We start from the raw sequence: 10,124 nt of genomic DNA, 5'->3' as shown, positions 1-10,124 counted from the left end.
ATCCCCTCTTCTCTATGTCCAATTGTTCTGTGTACTTATAAACAACACCAATATGAATTTTATTTCCTAAACTGCAAGTCTTTTTGTTTTATTAATAGTATAATTTATTTATGTTTTTTTGAATTGCTATTATATTATGATATATTTCTATCAATTATTTTTCCATTTTTCACTTGGTAAAGACTTGTATGTATGTGCTTTCTTATTTCATACGGGTTATCAGTTGCTTAGTATAAAATTAGTCACAATATTTGCTTAATGAAAATATGTCACCATTGTTCTACATATCATTCTCTTTTACTTTATTTATGACATAATGAATACATATGAACCAGTTACCTACACTAATCCAAGAACATTGACATTTGATATCTCTCTTTGTAGTCCTCTTATATGTCATCATTCTGACTCCCTTGATTGAAAGAAACTACTTGACACACTTATTATTTTCGCTGATAAAATCCAAGACAAATTCTCCATCTCTTCCTGAACTACTGTAATAGTTTTCTAATTTTACTTTATCTGTTCTTGTTTACCACAAATCTACTTTCCACAATGCAAAACAGAATGAGTGCCATAAAACGCAAGTCTGATCACTTTATTTTTCTGAACAAACATTTTCAATGACTTTCAGCTGTGTCTTTGGTTAAAGAGCAATATTATTTACATGACTTTCAAGATCTTGTTTAATTTATCTATTCAACCTTGTCTTTTATCACACACTTCTTTTCTCTCTGAGCACTAGTCACACAGGTAGTTTATCAGTTCCTCAATCAATATTCCCTCTCATTCCAAATGAAGGATAGTAATTTTAGAATCGTTAAAAACTAGAATAGAATTTATTAAAATTTGGTTTTCAACTGAAGTTTTTTGATGCTGTTTTACACTTTTCTACCAAGCAACTATTTTTTCCATTTAAAATCATTTCATTATTAACATCATTTTCCATGTAGCCAAATGTCTGTCATGTATAAAGAATGTCAGTAAATACACCATTTGAAGCTTCTTTGTACATATTTCTGTCGATAAATAAACTCTGAATTCACCTTAAAAAGTTATATGTAAATAACTCACATTTTCTTCTCCTGTAACAGGCATATATTGATAAAATATAAATATTCTTGGACTAAGGCTTTGTTCTAAGTGAGGACAGGATTCAGCACATTGTACAATTATTGACAATAAAACCAAGAAACTGCCCGCTGTGTCCTGGCATGGACCAGCACTGAGGTGGGAAACAACATTCACATTTGGTTTCTGGGTCACAGCGGGTGGGGGGTGATGGCTGAGGGTGAGGACAGAGGTTTTCTTTTCAGTGCTGATAAAAATAATCTGTGCTACCACTTAATTTTAATTCTGAATATATTCTTCTGCATTGGCTGATTAATTCCATAATCGTTTTACTTAAAATTCAGATGTCAAAAACAAAAGATAACACATAATCCATTTAGAATACCGTCAGTGGGTTCAGAAAAGACCATGTGTAGTGGGGGTGGCAAGTCAGGGCTTGTGGTGGGTGCACCTGCCCCTGGCTCGGTGGGCAGATCCGTCTCTGGGCACCCGACTATGCAGCAGTGGGGCCTGTTCAGAGCACATGGTAGATGATAGTGAAGGGCAACGCGGGGCTGCTGGCTTCCAGCTCCAGGGCTGTCAGGAAGCACTCAGTGGCAGAAGTGTCATTGCCCTGGGCCTGGAGGACCTCGCCCAGCCGGTTCCAGATCTCACGGGCCATGGAGTTCACCTGCACCGCATCCAGGAGGATCTTCTCTGCCAAGCTGTAGCAGCCCAGCTGTTGCAGGATCAGGGCCAGGCATTGCATGCGCTTCACGTGGGTGGGGCTGATGGACAAGGCCTCCTCGTACCACCGCCGCACCTCGTGGATGTTCCCTCGGAGATCGGCGACCTGACCACGCATATAGAGGATGTTGTGGGACATCGGGAAGAGGTTGGCAGCTTCCTGGGTGCAGGCGGTGGCCTCTGCAGGCTTCCCAATGTTGATGTAGACCTCAGCTGTGTGGAGCCAGGTCTGTGCCAGTGTCATCCAGGGGTGCAGTGGGCCCTGCTTGGGGGGCTGCTCTGCAGAGACAAGGTCACTTCCTACAGTACCTGCTCCACTCAGGAGGCTGCCACTGACATGGCTGGACAGAGCCTGTCTCAGGGTCACTGAAGTCTGGCAGAGTGACCGTGTTCAGCTGTCGTCTGTCAGCGATGGTTCTGTCCAGGAGGCTGTTCCCACGGCCAGAGTCACTGGGATTGGCGAGGTTGTAGCAGGACTTCCAGATCTGCAGCATGTGTTTACAGGTGACGGGCGCCTCATCAGGGCTGCAGCACAGTGACTCCAGTTTCACATTGGAAAACAGGAGTATAAAGTATTCTGGATACTCACTGAGGGTCATGTCGATGATATTGAGGGTGTCGTGGTAATGCTTCTGGGCTGACAGCAGGAGGGCAAGGAGGTGCAGGGAGTTGGCATCATCGCCCTGGAGCTGCAGAGCTTGAAGGACATACCCTAGAGCCTCTGGGATCTGTCTGGAGATGGCGAGCTGCAAAGCCAGGTAGAAAGCTGCTTGTTGGTCCGAAGGTGACAGACTATGGGCCCTCTGAAATGCATGCAGTGCCTTCCTCTGAAGGACCTCTTGCATTCTTCGCAGGGAAGCATCTGTGACCTGCAGGCAGTATGTGAGCTCCAGGGCTAAGTAACCTTTGGCCTTGAACTCTGATGTTTTCTCCTCCACATCAGTGACAGTTTGGGCAAACTTCTCAGCCTCTTCCAACCAGTACAGGGAGCCCATGCACAACTTGGTGTTCAGCAGCGGGGTCATGGCATCATCAGGCTTCAGGAAGATGCATTCCTTCAGCACTTTCACAGCCCAGGCAGACATCCCAGCAACCAACAGGAGCAAGGCAAACTGATACCACAAGTGAAACTCCTCAAAGGCAAACTTCATGGCCCTCTCCAAGCACTCTGACAGCATCTCGTACTGGCCTCTTCTCCCAAGAGCGATGGTCAGCAGGTCATAGACCACAGATGTGCTCTGCAGGCTGATGAGGTGGTTGCTCCTGTGCTCAGGGATCCGGCTCAGCACAGCATCCTGGTTGGCCATGGACTCGTTAATCATCATCAGCAGCAGGGCCTCTTTGGTGTTCTCCTGAGAACAGAAGATGTTCTCTCCCAAGTAGACGCATGCCTTCCGCTGGAGCGTGTAGGTTTTTGTGTTTGTGCCTTTCCAGAGAGGGTCTTCAGTGGGGACTGGCACGGTGGGTCCTTTAGGGGGTTCCAGTAGCTCTGCTCACATATGCCCCACAGCAGGATCTCTGCCAGCTGCCTGGTGATGGTCATCCGCAGGTTCTGTGTTGTCCGCATCTCCACCATTCTGAGAAGCTCCTGGAACTTCCCGATGCCCCTGAAGTTCCCGTTTTTGACATCGAGGACATGGGCTCTCTGAAGTCCTGTTTCCAGGAAGAAGCCTAGTTCTTGATTGTGGGGAGCTGGGCCAAGCTTGGGGATTCTGTTCTGAATATTAGTGAGTATCACCCTTTCTATCTCCTGCAGGTACAGGAGCACAATGTGCCCTGCCTTCTCTAGCAGGTGATGAAGTCCTGCTCCCGGTCCACGTGGAGGTTACTAGTGAAAAACGAGATCAGCAGCTTCTCCAGACACAGTCCTTTGACGGCATAGGCCTCCACCAGCATGTGCAGCCTGTAGGGGGGTGTGACCATCAGCAGCAGGTCGTCCAGGCCTACCCAGGCATAGATGTTCAGTGTTTCCTTATAATTGCCTTCCACATAGTTCAACTTGATCATGATCAGAGTGGATTCTTGAAGGAATTCTGACTTAAGGTTCCCTGATCCAGGGCAACCATCAGGTGCTTGCGGATCTCAGTCAGCTGGGGCCTGTGGTCACGGGGACTGGTCCCCTATCTCAGGGGGTGCTCCTTCAGGTGCTGCTCCAGCTTAGACTCCCCAAGGAAAAGTTCAGCCATGTCATCATTGGTGATGAGCTTGGCCAACAGCTGCTTGCCCAGTTCAGGGATCCGATCCCACTGACACTCCAAGCGGCAGCGCTCTATCTCAGTCTCCAGATGCGAGCCCATCTTCCTGGTTGCCGTCGTGGCTTTCAGGCCCGGCCACCCCACAGGCCCTGCAGGCCCACAGACCCCACTGTCCGGCATTCCCTCGCTGCTCCTCACTGGGCTCAACTCGGCCTCCCTGCCAAGCAACTTTTAAACACAGTTCTTATTTTTATATATCTCTTCCCTTCCCATCTAAGAAGTTCAAAGTCTTTACCTGATGGAAAATAATATTTATAACATTCTACAATGTTTGGGATGAAAACTTGTGTAATTAATATTTATAATGTGCTACAATGTTTGGGATGAATAGATGTGTAATTCTATTTAATAGATGAGGCCCCAAAAAGAGACATGACATTCTTGAGTCCATATATTTATGGGTCCTGCATAGGGAACCAAGTTTTCTGACTCTTATTTGAATGCCCTTCCTAACTGACCCATCATTTTGTTTAGGTATACTGTAGTATTTTATCTTCTGAGAATTCAAGGACATTTAAATACCCAGCTGATGTGCAACTTTCATGTTAACCTTGAAGGTTAAATAATGGGTCAAGAAAATAAATGGATTCAGTCAAAACAGGTTATTTTCTTCCAGGAGAAAAATTAACAGGGAGAGACCATTGCCAGTATGAATCCAACTTTGCTTTGTCTTCAGTTTGATCAATTCACGTCTTTCCATACCAGGCCTCTTCTGTACTTTATTTCCTATCTTAGTAGATTATGTACTACCTACTCTTGCCATTCCTGGGGCAAGGTGGGACCTCACAAGAGTGGATGAATATTTTTACTAGTGATTTGGATCCTAATATCTCACACCTCTGGTTTCTCCTAATCATGATATAGACCAAGTGCTGCATTTCTCAAGTACTGTAAGAGGCTTTCAGAGAACCCCATTGCTAGAAGGAAATTTCTAGAAGGTGAGATAGAGCTATGGTAACATTAAGTTGGATCTATAAAATTATTTTGGGAAAAATGAGGTAAAAGTCATTATTATTACACTCATAAAAAAGACATAAAAATAAATAGAATATTTTTAAAAAGCAGAAAATTTTATAAATGAAAGAGGAGAATTTGCCTTGGAAGAAAAGGCATAATTCATTTTGCCTTTTTATACCTTAGTCATATATAAAAGTTTTTTCTTAAAAAAAAAAAACAGATCAAGAGCCTACTTAAAATATTGTCAATATTGCAACATAAAATATTTCTTTATTTTCCTTCATGTATAAAATGGAAAAGACAATACCAGATTTTCCTGTCTTCAATTACAAAATTGCTAAGAGAAGCAATTAAGCTAGTTAACATGAGAGATTTTAGTGCTTCAAATCATAGTCAGATTTGTTTGTTATAATGACTTCAAGAATATTAGTCAAATGTACACATTTGTAGAGGAAACATGTGAGTAATGACAATGGTAATCTCTGAGCCATCAAATTTTTGGTGGTTTTAATTAAAATGTCTTATTTTATTATTCTCTAGAAAAGATAAAATTTATAGCAAAAATAAAAAGAAAGCATGACAGTAAAATAATTTTACTTGAAACATTATAAGCTGATTATGTTTTTTGTTTAAAATTGTGTTTTAAAATGCTTCTCAAATAAAAATACTTAAATCATAAAACATTGACTGTGACAGAATAATTATATAGCAGATAATATGCTTGGGTAAATAATTATTATGATCATTTTATTTAAATATGCCAATTTATTCTTATATATTACCAAAGATCAAACAAAATAATCCCAGCATGATATTAAGATTCACGCTAAGCCTAAGTATTTTAAATAATTGCAACCCATCAGGTGTGATTTACACAGGTAATTAGGTACGATTGCAAAGATTATATTCTGACTGTATGTAGTATGCCTTAATTTACAATAATATTTATTTAAAAGATTATGATTTTTACCACATTAGAAATTTATTCCTCTTTTTTCTCTATCTTACTGCATTATGTTTTTATTAATTAAAATATTTTATTTATTTACTTAAACATAAAAAAAGTATTTATCAATGTAAATATATTGATCAGATAATAGCAACTCTTTCACTCAGTCTGAGTTTTAAACCAATCACAAGCCCACCTATAGGATACAGACCACAAGAATAGATTTCATTAAACTAGTAACTGACAAGTTTCTACCATTTTCCTGCACTTTAGGCATGTTTTTTGCACAACACAAGAAAAGCAATAGTATATACAGCTCAGTAAATATTGTATTCACTTAGATTCCCTTAGGTAAATATATATTGCATATATATTAATATATTAACTTATCACATTATTTATTTTATAATTCCTGCAGAGATAGTTCTCTTTTTTCTTTTTGTAACTAGCAGCCTTAGATACATCAAGAAAAAAAAATCATCAAACTTTTAATATGACAAAACAAAATAAAAGTCTCTAGAGGCTTACTCAAGTAAAATCTAAAATAAGAATGATGCATGGCATGTACTAGTTCTTTGCAACCTGAGAATAGAGTCATTTCAATACTCATAAGTTAGTGGGTGGTAAATTTGATTTAGCGTATAGTATATTAGATTCAGCAAGTTATGCATCTAACTCAGAAGGTTGTGTTTCTGGTTCAAGAGGTGATGTATCAGATTTATGCAGGACATAATTCAGACATGATATACATTACTTGATGTATGATGTATCTGATATGGAAGATGATATATTGGATTTAACAGTTAATATATCAGATTCAATATTTGATCTATTTTTTTAGTAAGTAATTAATTTTACTCATGACTGAATTGTATATTTTACCATGAATTGTACCATGTTCTACATCTTACTTATTTAGGCATATGATATAGAAATTATATTGTTAATATTGACTTCATTGCAAAATAGTTTAGAAAATCCTGGGTTATTTTGACTCTTGTTATCCACTTTATACATTCAAAAATGAAGTTTCCCAAGGTCACCTACTTCAAAATAATCAGGAACGCTTATTACATGTGTAGATTCCTCAGACCTCACACAGACCTAATAAAGAGTAACACTGAGTAACTGCATATATAATAAAAACACAAGGTAATTTTTATGCATAGTGAAGTTGTATGCCTAATGAAGTTTGAAAACTCTGACATGCAAGAAACAAGATATCTTAAGCAAAGAAGAGGAAAAAATGATGTTCTGCTAAACATGAAAAATAAATTTAGGATGCATCTTAACTTACTTGACATTTCCTTTGCTGTAACTATCACAGCACTTAGTCTTTTGTCTATACTCCTTCTAATACATGGTGTAAAAATGTTCAAAACTCACCTCTGTCTGGCCTTAAATAATAAAGCAAATTTGTAATCTCTCCCTGTGGTCTGATCAAAAGATTGGATGTACTCATGGTTTGACAAGTGAAGACTGCATTTCAAGGCATAGAAGGAGACAGTATTTTTTTTTTACTTTGATATTGTGATTTCAGACATCCTTATGTATCCAATTATAGTAATCATGAGTGCTCTACACTATTCCAAACTCTGTTCTTTCCAGTCTTGTTAGAATTGCATTTTCCCAAATTTCTTAAGTTATGTATAGCCATGTGACTTGGCTTGACCAATGAAATATGAGCAGAACTGATGTAGATCACTACTAGGAAAAAACTTTAACAGCTGGCATGTATATGTTTTCTGTTTTCTCCCCTTCCTAGTAAGGTATTTATTTGGAGTGTCTTGTCTCTCTTTGACCATTGTATATTGTGTATATGCAGGAAGCAGATAATTTTTCTTTATATTTCAAAAATCTTCAGATAAAGAGTCATATCTAGATCTGACATAAGAATGGCTGAGCTTTACTCATAGATCTTGGATTTTGTACTCCACAGTCACCAGATATTTGTGTTTCTCTCCAAGGCAATAGTAATGATATTCTGTGGGAAAAAGGGAGTGAACCAGAAGAGCAAACTATAGTAGTCATTATTCATATTTGCTATTTATTTATGGTCCTCCTTGTTTATTCCATTCATACAATGAGATTGTATGTCTCCAGCCCCACAGAATTAACCATGTCCACTAGACTAGCTTTAACCAGTGAAATGTGAGAAGATATACTGTGTTTTACTTCTGAGTGAAAGCTTCGAGAGGCAGTGCATGTCTCTACAGTCTCCTTACCCTTATTGCAATGACTCAAAACATCCTGAATGGTATCTTCTCTTTTAGCCTGAGTCCCAGAGAAACAACAATATAGAACACAGATCCAAGCCAAACTGTGATAAACATGTAACATGAAGAAGCATTGGCTTTTGTTGCTTTAAGTTAATGAGATTGTGAGATTCTTTGATATTGCATCAAAATCTAGTCCGTCTTGACCAGCACACAGCATAAAAGGCCCTTCTAAATCTGTTGCATAATGTTTCCAAAATTTTTAATATATTGCTGCAGATATGTTTATACCTAGTTCAATTTTGTCCAATTGAGTGACTTACTAGTAGATATTTCTAAGTGTTTAATTTTATTGTTCTTTATATTATCCATCTATTAATAGCATCACTTACTAGCATTTTCATGAAAGTTGAGAATAAGAAATGGTATTTGAGATAAGATTGGGTGCATTCATGGTGGTGTGTCCATAGACAAGAAATGGTACTTGAATTAGTTAATTTTCCATATGTTGACAGAATCTTCAAAATGTCTTCGGGTAGAGGTAGAATGGCTGTGGTAAAAATATAAAAGGTCTAGGAATTTCCATTACCCATACTATTTCATAGAAAAATAGAAGTTGACTGCTATGCTTTTGTTTTTTGATTAAGGAGATGTTGCTAGCACTGGAACTTTAGTCATACTACTGCTTTATTTTTGATTATAACTTAATTAGAATTAGACATAATTATTTATGGTTAATTGTATGATCTTATATTAATTCTCATTAGCTGTTTTCCACTCAATAGAGGATGTCCTGCTATGGAAACTAAAAGTTACCTAAATAAAGGGCCAGGAAACTATAACAATGGGCTAAATCTGGCTTTCGCTTGTTTTTATACAGTCCTCAATCTAATTTTTTTTATATTTTAAGTAGTTGAAAAAAATTTAAAGAATAGTTTCTGACACATAAAATTTATATGAAACTCAAATTGCTGTGTCATTAAATAGAATTTTATTAGAATACACCCCTACTCATTTGTTTATGTATCAAGTTTGGTTACTTTCACACCGCAATGGCAGAAATAAATAGTAGCTTGCAACAGAGATCATGAGGTTAATAAAACTTAAGATAGTTACTATCATCCTCTTTGCAGAAAATTTTGGCCAACTCCTGATCTAAATAGCTAATGTTTTAACTGTTCATAAGCAAATAAACTCTCAATATTTCATAATGATATTTACCTTTTAAAACTAGAAGTTGATTGCTGATGTCTGCTTTTTGAAATAACTGGAATTTAAAATTATGCATGTATTATAATTTAATATAAATTTCTTAAGAAAAAACAATCATCAAAAATGAATTTTTAAAGACTCACAGTAAAATTGTCTTTGATAATAATGTATTTCCAGCAGAAAGTGTATTAATATCACGGAAAAACTCAGAAAATCTAAAAGTCTTTAATTTTGCTTACACAAATATTTGAAATTCACATTTTTCATTTATATTAAAATCATAATTGAATTAAATTATCTTATCCAATTCAATGTAAACATTTCTCAATAATATAATTTTGTATTTTTAAAAAATAAGCATACTGTGTAAGGCTTTGATTTGCCTACACATAAAATAAAATGTTAGTACTAATATATCTGAGGTTAAGTACTGCAAAAAGATGATTTATTCTAGTTTTAAATAGCTTTTATTCTATCTGATAATTGCCTTTCATTTCTTATTTTAAAAGTATCTGGAAAAGCAAACCAGTTAACTATTGTACATGACATTAGACAAGGGTTCGATTTTATTATTTAGCATATGGATATCCAGTTTTCCCACCACTATTTATTGAAAATACTTTCTTTTCCCATTTCATATTATTCACATCATTGTCAAAGATGAGTTAGACAAATATATTTGGGTATACTTTTGGTTCTCTATTCTTTTCTGTTCTATTGGTTTATGTGTCTGTTTTT

General features: G+C 37.2%; 1 pseudogene; it reads right to left on the bottom strand.

Annotated features, from left to right (window-relative positions):
- Positions 1-1,585: 1,585 nt before the first annotated feature.
- On the bottom strand, positions 1,586-3,804 carry LOC103253655 (annotated as a pseudogene).
- Between the last annotated feature and the right edge of the window lie 6,320 nt (positions 3,805-10,124).

The sequence above is a fragment of the Carlito syrichta genome, unplaced genomic scaffold (assembly GCF_000164805.1).
Source record: "Carlito syrichta isolate Samal-C Ts95f unplaced genomic scaffold, Tarsius_syrichta-2.0.1 Scaffold244212, whole genome shotgun sequence".
Classification (NCBI taxonomy): Eukaryota; Metazoa; Chordata; class Mammalia; order Primates; family Tarsiidae; genus Carlito; species Carlito syrichta.
This window is presented reverse-complemented; position numbering and strand designations above follow the sequence as displayed.